The following is a 9,750-nucleotide window of genomic DNA, read 5'->3' as shown; positions in this document are numbered from 1 at the left end:
TTTAGGATCTATGAATTCAGGGTCTGCACATCTGAATTGGCTCTCCACAAGTGTACCCCATATCACTGTACATTTGAAACATCGGAGAGGCCACTTCATGTACGAATGACATCTCGGATGAGGGCTCGTGAGTCTTGTATACCTGGGATCCGCTGAAGAACTCCACGCTCTGGAAGCTGAAGTGCTGCCTCTTCTCGTCGCCGCTGTAGTAGGTGGCGTAGGAAGGATCCACCTGGCACCTGCCGTCGGCAGACAAAGAGTGCACAAAACACAGGCAAGTTCAGAGGAGCAAGTTGTAGCATACACGTTCATAATTACAATTTCAACAACCACATTCTCACTTTCTATAACTATTTTTAAAAAACTTTATTTTTACAAGATAAGGCCTACTGAGATATTTCCCTCTTTTTCAAAAATAATTAGGCTATCACAAATGATAGCCTAATCAAGTGGCTTATCATGCCGAAATTTATAGCAGCCAAATACTCTAAAATACATTTTCGAAATGTGGAGGACCTGGAGAAAAATCCATGTGATCACGGGGAGAAAGAGACAGGCAAACTCCAAATATACAGCAGCAGGCGTCAGGGTCGGGATCGAACCCAGGCCTCCTGCAAACCAGGCAAGGTAGTTAACATCTCCTAGCCAACGTGATGATTATGAGAGAGAGACACGCAAACTCCAAATATACAACAGGCATCAGGGTCGGGATCGAACCCACAACCTCCTGCATGCCAGATAGTCAACATCTTGCCACCACGGCACCCAACTTCGTTTGAGTCCTTGGCTTTCTACTTGATTCAGAATATTGATTCAGGTGGTAGGATTTAGTTCGAAAATTTTCACGTCTTTTTTTTTTCTCTCATTTGTATTGCCTTATTTATCCCATGAGCCTAAATGTGTTACTTGCATAGAATTACCATATAACTCGCACAAATCATAAATCATCAATAATGAAAACGTGCACGCGTGATACAACACATGTATCATGAGCTTGAAATATGTTTTTAATCGCTGGATCATCACATTGCCTGCTGGCCATACAAACGGGCCATCCAATACTGCTATTGCATGCAGTATTGGACGGCAACATGGAATGAAATGGTAACTGTTATTTAAAAAAACTAATTCAAACTTGAACGAGGGTCCACCTTGTGGCCTGGTTACAGGACTGTAGCTGGTTCCTCACCCGCACCTCCGATTAGCACGGTTGGCTACGTACGGTGTGAAAGAAGTTCGCCGTACATAGATACAGCCATAAAAAAGCATCGCTTTCGGTATTTCTTCTCTCACCCATCTCTAATTATGACGTAGGACTCGCTGTCGGCGGTGCCTGGATTCGGGGAAGCCTTGCACGTCTCCAGCAGGAGCTGCAGGCTGTTATCGTAGGAATTGAGCAGCACCTGGTGAAACAAGAAGAATGCGTGATCGTTGGGTAGAAGTGAAAGTGGTCATTGGGTGACCCGGCCACTTGGGAGTCAGCCAAGTGCACAGTCGGCACGCCGTTAGCGTAGCTGTGAAGACTTTGGTTGAGCCCTTGGCTTTCACCGGCCCACGCGACCGATCCAACAACCATATCCAGCAACCACGTGATGGCAGCCGTGGGCAGTGCCTCTTGTCACGCTGCCGTGCGACCGAGAGTGGTGGGCGCAACGCAAGCTCGTCTCTCCAACCTCTGCGTAGATCGGGGCTCCGAGGTCCACCTCGAATGGGTACGCGCGGACGGCCTGGCTGAAGGCCTGGCTGGTGTAGATCGCGATGCTCAGGTCGAAGGTGCCCGAGCTGTACTTGTCGTACACCCTGCAGCGAGACGGGAGACGCACAGACACCCGCATTGACACGTCAGCGCACGCGTCTTATAAGCGAACAGTCACCGCCACCTGAAGGTCTCATAATGAGCCGCACATCGCCTGGTATACAGGAAGTCGTGGGTTCGATCGCAAAGCTTATACCTGTATATATTTTGCATGTCTCTCTCCCCGTGGTCATGGAGATATTTCTCTGGGTCTTCCGGGTTTTACTTTCACATTTATAAACGCGCGTTTAGGTTATTTGACCGCTATAAATTTCTACACGATAAGCCACTTCGTTGGGCTATCATTTGTGAGAGCCAGGTAGCGTCTGAAAAATAGCTACATAGCTCAGTGGGCTTTACCTGGTGAAATTAAAATAGTGTAGTTTTATATTTTTGGAGAAAGCATTGCAATCATGTTTTCCCAGGTGCATGCCACACTCCCTGTCGCTCATCGTGAATTCATAACTGGGATTGACACAAATACATTCATTTGTACCTTGTAATCATACACTGCAGATTACAAGTGGCTGTTGTAGTTATTATACTTGGATGGACACAACGAGCCTTATGACTCTTCATTCAGGAGGGTCCTGCCATGTTTTCGCAGTAGGGTGGTGATGGTTATTGCGTAGATTCTAAATGAGCAATTTTGGTAATTTTGGCAAGTGTGGACCACTGAATGATGCCACGGGATCTCATTAACGGCCAACTGAACAAGCAGGTGGCGCGTATCGTTGTGGTGAACACACCAGGCAACCAAAATCGAGGTTTTTTTGGGTTAGATCGCGTAAATATATCAATGTGTCGTTAAACCCGCCACCACCCGACAGCCAACTAGTAAGGGTTGTCGCGTAAACAGAACGTACCAATTCGTCACTAGTACAGCACTAGTGTGTAGTGTATAGTGTTGTGTATAGTAGTGTAGTGTATAGTGTAGTATACTAGTACAGCACACCAGTGTGTTGGAGAGCCAAGCCACAACATTTACACTCTGAGTACGACGTTTCGCCAGCAATTACAACCAGCTTCATCAGGCGACAGCCTGGAGAGTGGAGTCGTAACAGCACTCACCAGGCAGGTGAGTGCTGTTACGACTCCGGGGTGGCGAACGCGCGACCCCCAGGCGAGGTCACCTGGGAGCGAAGCTCGCGATGACCCTTCCCTCGGAGCCGACGTAGCAGTTCATGGGGATGCGCAGCTTCTTGGCACTGGTTCCCGACACGAATCCGTACGCGGTGTTCGAGTAGCGAACGTTGCCATCGTGTGCCTGGGGCGGGGAGAGGGATTAAAGCAAGGGCGCCTCCAGCGCCTGTTGTGCACAGCCACGCTCGATCCGCCACTGAATTGCCTCCCCGACGTCGTCACCATCCCACGTGGGTCTTGTGATGCCCCGGTAATCGACCTCTGTCTCTCCTGCACGTGATCTAAAATCTGACCCCTCGGTGTCCGAGGGTGGCTCTCCCCCTGTCTGGCGTGTGGCCTTGTCGACTGCCAGTGCGTCATGGATCTCGTCAATGCACCCTCGCCCCTTTCTCTCAGAGACGTCTCCGGCCCAAGCCGAACTTCAACTTGTAACTCCCCGGTCAATGTGTCGTGTCTCTGATGTGCGCGTTTTGTGCTGCCAAAATGCTTTCGTTCTCTCGGTCTAATTCGTCCGTCCGTTCGTTAGTCGCGCGCCTGGTCAGCGAGAGACCGGTGCGCCAAACGTGAGACCTCTCGCGTGAACTTCTCTCGCTGCCATACACCCGGCGGCTCGAGTCTTTTGTTTGACCCACGGATTACGGGGGGGGGCTCCCCTAGGTCGACTCAGCCTGAAATGAGTACCTGGTGTAACGGTGTGTGAACATCGTCACTGGGGAGACAAAGGCGGCCGGGCGTGGTGCTGGCCAATCCACCCCCTCGTGTGTGCCGTGTGCCGACCTTCACATGTGCTGCTCGCTAACAGCGCTTTGCCCCAACAGTCTGTTAATGCCACTGTGAGTCATCGTTGTCTTTGTGTGAACACGATTCTGCGGATAACCTGTGCGGTGGAGCCACAGCCGAGCAGGTCGGTGTGCAGGAGCAGGTGCTGCCCCGAGATGGAGCCACGGCACGAGGGGTCCTCCAGGTGGACGTCGGACGGCGCGAGGCCGAGCTCGCTCAGTTCGCTCAGCGGGATCTGCAGCTCCATGTAGCGCGAAGTGCAGTTCATCAGCTCCGCCCGTCTCGCCGACGACGACGTTTCTGATGATGTTGGCGACACGCAGTGGAACAAAGCGGGGCAGAGTATTCAGACGATACTCTTTGGTTCTTTCGGTAAAGTCACGTAGGCAGAAAAATAAAACAAAACATATTTATTATAAAACCAAAAATACTTATTATATTTTGTTTTATTTTTCTGCCTACGTGACTTTACCGAAAGAACCAAAGAGTATGGATTCCTGCAGTCACGAAAGCTTCAAATCAAGATTATTCAGACGGTGGCGCGGTTATGTTTCGGGCCGGCTGGGTGTAGAGACGTGGGGTGTTTGTGGAAGATGAGCATGGCTGGCTGCGTGCGGGCGCGCCGCGTGCATGCGCCCAGTTCGTTGAAGAGATCAGCGTGTACATGGCCACGGTTAAAAGGAGACATGCTCAGTCATTAGCTCTGAATCCCCAGTAGTTGTGTTTCTTACCGGCAGCAGCGGAGGTCGGTGGTTCTGCTCCACGTGGGGGTGATGATGATGGCGGTGATTCCATTAAAACAACAAAATGCAAACATTAACACTTGGGGTGACATTTGTTCCGTGTTAGTGATTTTTTTTTTGTCTCCCTTGTTCAAGGCAAGAGGTAAGCTACGCTTGGGTGTCGTCGTCCCCCCCCCACCCCCCACACAAGCAGCTGCTTGAAGTGGAACTATTGGAACTGTGGAAGTGGAACTGTGGTGCCACAGCGACGGGGCCGCTCTGCCGAGCCAGGGAGCCGCCCGGCTTCCCCCACCGCACTGCCCCCCATCACCCGCCCCACATAAGCACACACCCGCACGCATCCCCCCCCCCCCCCCATAGAGCTGGAAGGGAAGGTTACCTGATCGACCGGTTTTTATCCGAGAGACCCTTATCGGGATTAATTCTCACGGTTTCCGGCGATCAGGGAATTGGATGACCTCCCCCGTGCTACGTGGTACCGCGGCGCTGCTGCCGGCCTTAATATGGTGTGGTCGCGGCGTGGGGCATTCGGCCACCGCGGTTGAGGCGCATTTCCCCCCACACACACCCCCACGAGTCGACGGGGCAAGCACGGGAGGCACGAGACAGCATGAATAGCGGGGTCACAGGGGCTGTTGCGCATAGTCATGGAGGGTTGGGATAATTGCGCTTGAGCGCGCAGGCCCTATTGTTAGGGAGGGTAAGGGATTAATTAGGATTTACGCCTTGCACGCAGCACACTGATTAGCATATCAACAGCGCCTGGGGACTGCCGTGCGCGGGCTTGGGGTGCACGAGCCCATTGTTCAGCGCAGCATCCCCTTTGGAGGTAGGGAGGATAAATAGAGGGGCGCAGAGGGAAAATAGCTCCCTTCTCTCCAGGCCAGCGGACCAGCAGGACTTCCAGCCAGCGACCCGGACGTCCGTGCGACGCATCGAGGTACGCTGTTAGCGCAGAGAGCAGCGAACCTCCGCGGGCACCAAACAGTGAGTGGGGAGGTGAAGTAGGGTATCGTAAGCCGATAAATAGGGAATAGGTACAGGTTTAGTGGAATAGGCCAGCCTCGTCGACTCACTGATTACACATCAATTCGCAGGTAGCATATAATAAATCATTAATAGCGAAGCGTGGTCTCGCGTGATCTTGTCGTGCGGTGTGAGCGTGTGGGTGCGCTGTGTGCACCGTGGTTCGCCACGTGAGTGAGCGCTGCGCGGAGCTGAGCGCGCGGGTTGCGTGTGGGAACGCGTGTGGTACTGTGTGTGCGTAAGCTCGCGGCGTGCGTAATAGGCGTACCCCAGGTGCGCGATCATAACGCAAGCGGCCAGCAGACGGCGAGCGCTGCGCAGAGCGGCGCAAGAGTGGGTGTCGCGTGTGTTCACTCCGTGTGTGATACAGGTGCGCGATCATAACTTGCGTAGTTGGTGTGGAGTTGGAGTGCACGGAGCGGCGTGTGTGTGTGTGTGCATACGTTCGTTACATGTCGGATACGGATGCGCATTGGTAACGTGCCGCACAGGGCTATACTGCGAGCACGGCGTTTGATTGACGATGATGTGCGCACGTATGCTCGCAGCGTGGGAGCGCGGCGCGAGGCTGTAACAGTAGGGGCGTCGCATTCGAATGCCGGCGAAACCGTAGCGGGTAATAGGGAGGTGGGGTAACGTAAACGGAATAGGGGATGCAGGCGGGAGGGACCCCGGGGGCCAACGGCCCCCACAAATTGGTGTCGGAAGCGGTACGGACCCCCGCGTTACCTCACGCTAAAATAAGACTAATATTTACCGGCCGGGGGGCCCCTTCGTGGAAGGCATTCGCCCGCAATCTCTTAGGGGCCAAGGAAATTAATGGATGGACGGACGCGCAGGCAGTACGTCAACTTAATATGAATCTTGATGGGCGGGCAGCCGATTTTGTAGAAGCGTTACCCGCGAGCGCACAGACACAGCTAGAGGAGCTGATGCGCCGACTCGATCAGCGTTTCGGCACGCGTGACGAGGAGGAAGCAAAATCGGCCTTAGAGGCGCGCCGTCGCCAACCTGGCGAAGATCTACGTGATTACGCCGAGGATGTGCGCGAGTTAACAAAGATCGCACGCCCGGGGTACGCAACTGATGTTATTGAGGAACTGGCCGCCGAGAAAATCCAGCGGTACCTGTCTCGCACGGCGTGGTGGCAGCCAGACATGAGCTGCCCTTGTCGAGCGCGCACGTAAGTGTGAAAGAATTCACAGCGAACGCGCGCAGCTCCGGGGGCTGGGACGAGAGCGCGTCATTGCGAGCCTGCTCTCGGAAGACGAGGAGGAGGAACAGGAGCTCGCGAGGACGGTAAGGGGCCGGGAAAGAGAGCCTCCAGTGTCCCGCGAGACAACCCCGGGATGGGTTGCCGGTATACAAACGGGTATAAAGGATGTCTCCGGCCAGGTAACCCAGGTACGCGAGGAAACGAATACAAATATGACCCAACTGCAATCCTCCGTTGAGACCATCCGATCCGAGATGGGGGAACTAGACTCCACGGTAGGAGGGCTAACTGGAAGGATAGCGCGACTAGAAGCAGAGTATGAGCAGCAGCGCACTGGGGGAGGAGGGAGTGGGCAGAGAGCCCACTACGGAGCCGCCACCCCTCCCCGGGCATGTTATATGTGCGATCGCCGAGGGCATCTAGTGAGGGACTGTCCTCAGGTCGCCCGAGCTAGACAAGAGCTAAGGTCAAACACTAAGGCCCCCCTAGAGAGGGGACCACCGGGGGGTGAAATCGACGTAGCCCCGACACAAACAAGGTGTGAGAATAATGGCGAGCGAGTGATCTCCACACAGGTTCCAGCAACAACGCCCACAGAAACGGTGACTCCTGGCGACTGGCTGCGGGAGCTGGTGGCGGGGATCACGGGGGCCACGTCGCTGGTGGAAGGGGAGGTAAACGGAGTGCGTACCCGAATCCTGCTGGACACGGGGGCGGTGGCCTCGCTCGTGAGCGCAGCGCACTGCAGCGCGATCGGGGTCGACGTGCGTCACCTGCAGGCCCCGGACCGCGCGCTGCACACTGCGAGCGGAGCCGGAATGGGGCTGCTGGGGAGAGCCACCCTAGAAGTCCGCATAGGCAGCCAGGTGTGCACGCAGGAGTTCTACGTGTCGAGTGCGTTGTGTCACGAGTGTATCGCAGGCACCGACCTCCTAGAACGGTTGGGACTCAACGTGCAACCCCGCCAGCGATGCGCCACCATGGAGAGCAACGGCGAGCGGATACCGTTCCTGGGACGAGAACCAACCCGCCGCCGCTTTGCACCTGTGGCCGCTATCCTGGCGACGGCAGTCACCATCGGCCCGCTCACCGAGATGCTGGTGCCGGTGGCAACATCCCCCACCGACCCCGCGCTCCGACCATCAGGGGAGGTAATGCTAACTCCTCACCCGGAGTTGGCAAAACGGTATGGGGTTGTGGGATCCGCCACGTTGGTAAACGCAGATGGGGACCGATTGTTTATGCGGATGTTTAACCCCCACAATACCCCAGCGATACTGCGACGGCGCACCCCGATAGCCACAGTACACCCCCTGCACGCACGCCACTCTAACGACTCGGTGTTCGCACTCTGGGCTGAGGACCCCGGTCGTCCTGAGGGTGAGCAGGACCTGGCCTGGCGAGTCGGCCCGACTCCCCGAGCCGAGGTCGTTCCCCTGCTCGACGCGTTACATGTACCATGGGCGGACTTACCTAAGGGAGAGGCCGATCGGCTGCGCGAGTTACTGCGGGAGTATGCCGACGTGTTCAGCGAACACGACTCGGACGTGGGTCGGACCGACCTTGTTAAGCACCAAATTGACACCGGTGCAGCCCGACCCATCAAACTCCCTGCGTACCGAGTGGGCGCACCCGAACGCACCCAGATCAAGGAGGCGGTTGGGGACATGCTTCGCGATAACATAATTCAGCCCTCGGCGAGCCCCTGGTCAGCCCCAGTGGTACTAGTAACGAAAAAGGATGGGTCAACCCGGTTCTGCGTCGATTACCGTAAACTAAATGCAGTCACGCTCGGCGATGCCTTCCCCATACCCCGCATCGACGACACCTTCGACAGCCTCGCCGGAGCGCGATATTTTTCCACCCTCGATCTCGCGTCCGGGTACTGGCAGGTGGAGATGGCGGAGGAGGATCGGCCGAAAACCGCATTCACCACCCCGATGGGCCTGTTTGAGTTTCGAGTGTTGCCGTTCGGACTCACTAACGCGCCCGCGACGTTCCAGCGGTTGATGGAGTTGGTGATGCGGGGCTTGCAGTGGGAACAGTGCCTGATTTACTTGGACGATGTGATAGTGTTCAGTAGATCTTTGTCTGAGCATTGGTCCAGGCTTCGCGAGGTGTTCCAGCGACTGCGAGCGGCTCATCTCAAGCTCAAGCCACGTAAGTGTTACATCGCACAACGCGAGGTGGGGTACCTCGGGCATCGCGTCAGCGAGGCAGGCGTGCGCACCGATCCGGAGAAGGTACGCGCCGTAGTGGAGTGGCCACGGCCAAGGAATCTGACGGAGACCAGATCATTTTTGGGGCTCGCCACCTATTATCGTCGATTTGTAAAGGGATTCAGCGAGATTGCACGCCCTCTCACCCAACTCACCTCCCCTAAGCACCCCTACCAGTGGACGGGGGCCTGCCAGACGGCCTTCACCACTCTCAAAGATCACCTCACCCACGCCCCCACCCTCGCTTTCCCCGATTTTACCACCGATTTTATTTTGGACACCGACGCCTGCAGCAGCGGGCTGGGCGCGGTGTTGTCACAGGTACAGGATGGAACGGAACGAGTCATCGCGTACGCCAGCCGGACCTTGAGTGGGGCCGAGCTGAACTATTGCGTGACCCGCCAAGAGTTGTACGCCGTGATTTTCGCATGCAAACAGTTCCGGCCGTATTTGTACGGCAGGAGATGTCGCGTCCGCACTGACCATTATGCTCTGCAGTTTCTTCTTACATTCAAGGAGCCGCGGGGGCAGATGGCCCGGTGGTTGGCGCAGTTGCAGGAGTACAACCTGCAAATCGAGTATCGGGCTGGCCGGACGCATGCAAACGCGGACGCCTTGTCGAGGCGACCCACGGTGTACGCCGAGACGAGGGCGGAGGAGGCCTGCCCGTGTTTCACGGGGGGACGCTGCCGGCAGGCAACGGACCCCCGAGAGGCCGCGGCCACTGACCCCCCCCCAGCGAGAGAGAGTGCAGTGTGCGCCACGGAAACCCTCACAGGTGGCACTGAGGATCCCGTCGACCGCCCGGCAAGCGCGGGACCCGCGGCT

This window comes from Lethenteron reissneri, chromosome 2, assembly GCF_015708825.2.
Source record: "Lethenteron reissneri isolate LAM-NWPU_2019-01 chromosome 2, ASM1570882v1, whole genome shotgun sequence".
Lineage (NCBI taxonomy): Eukaryota > Metazoa > Chordata > Hyperoartia > Petromyzontiformes > Petromyzontidae > Lethenteron > Lethenteron reissneri.
Note: the sequence above shows the minus strand (reverse complement) of the source record.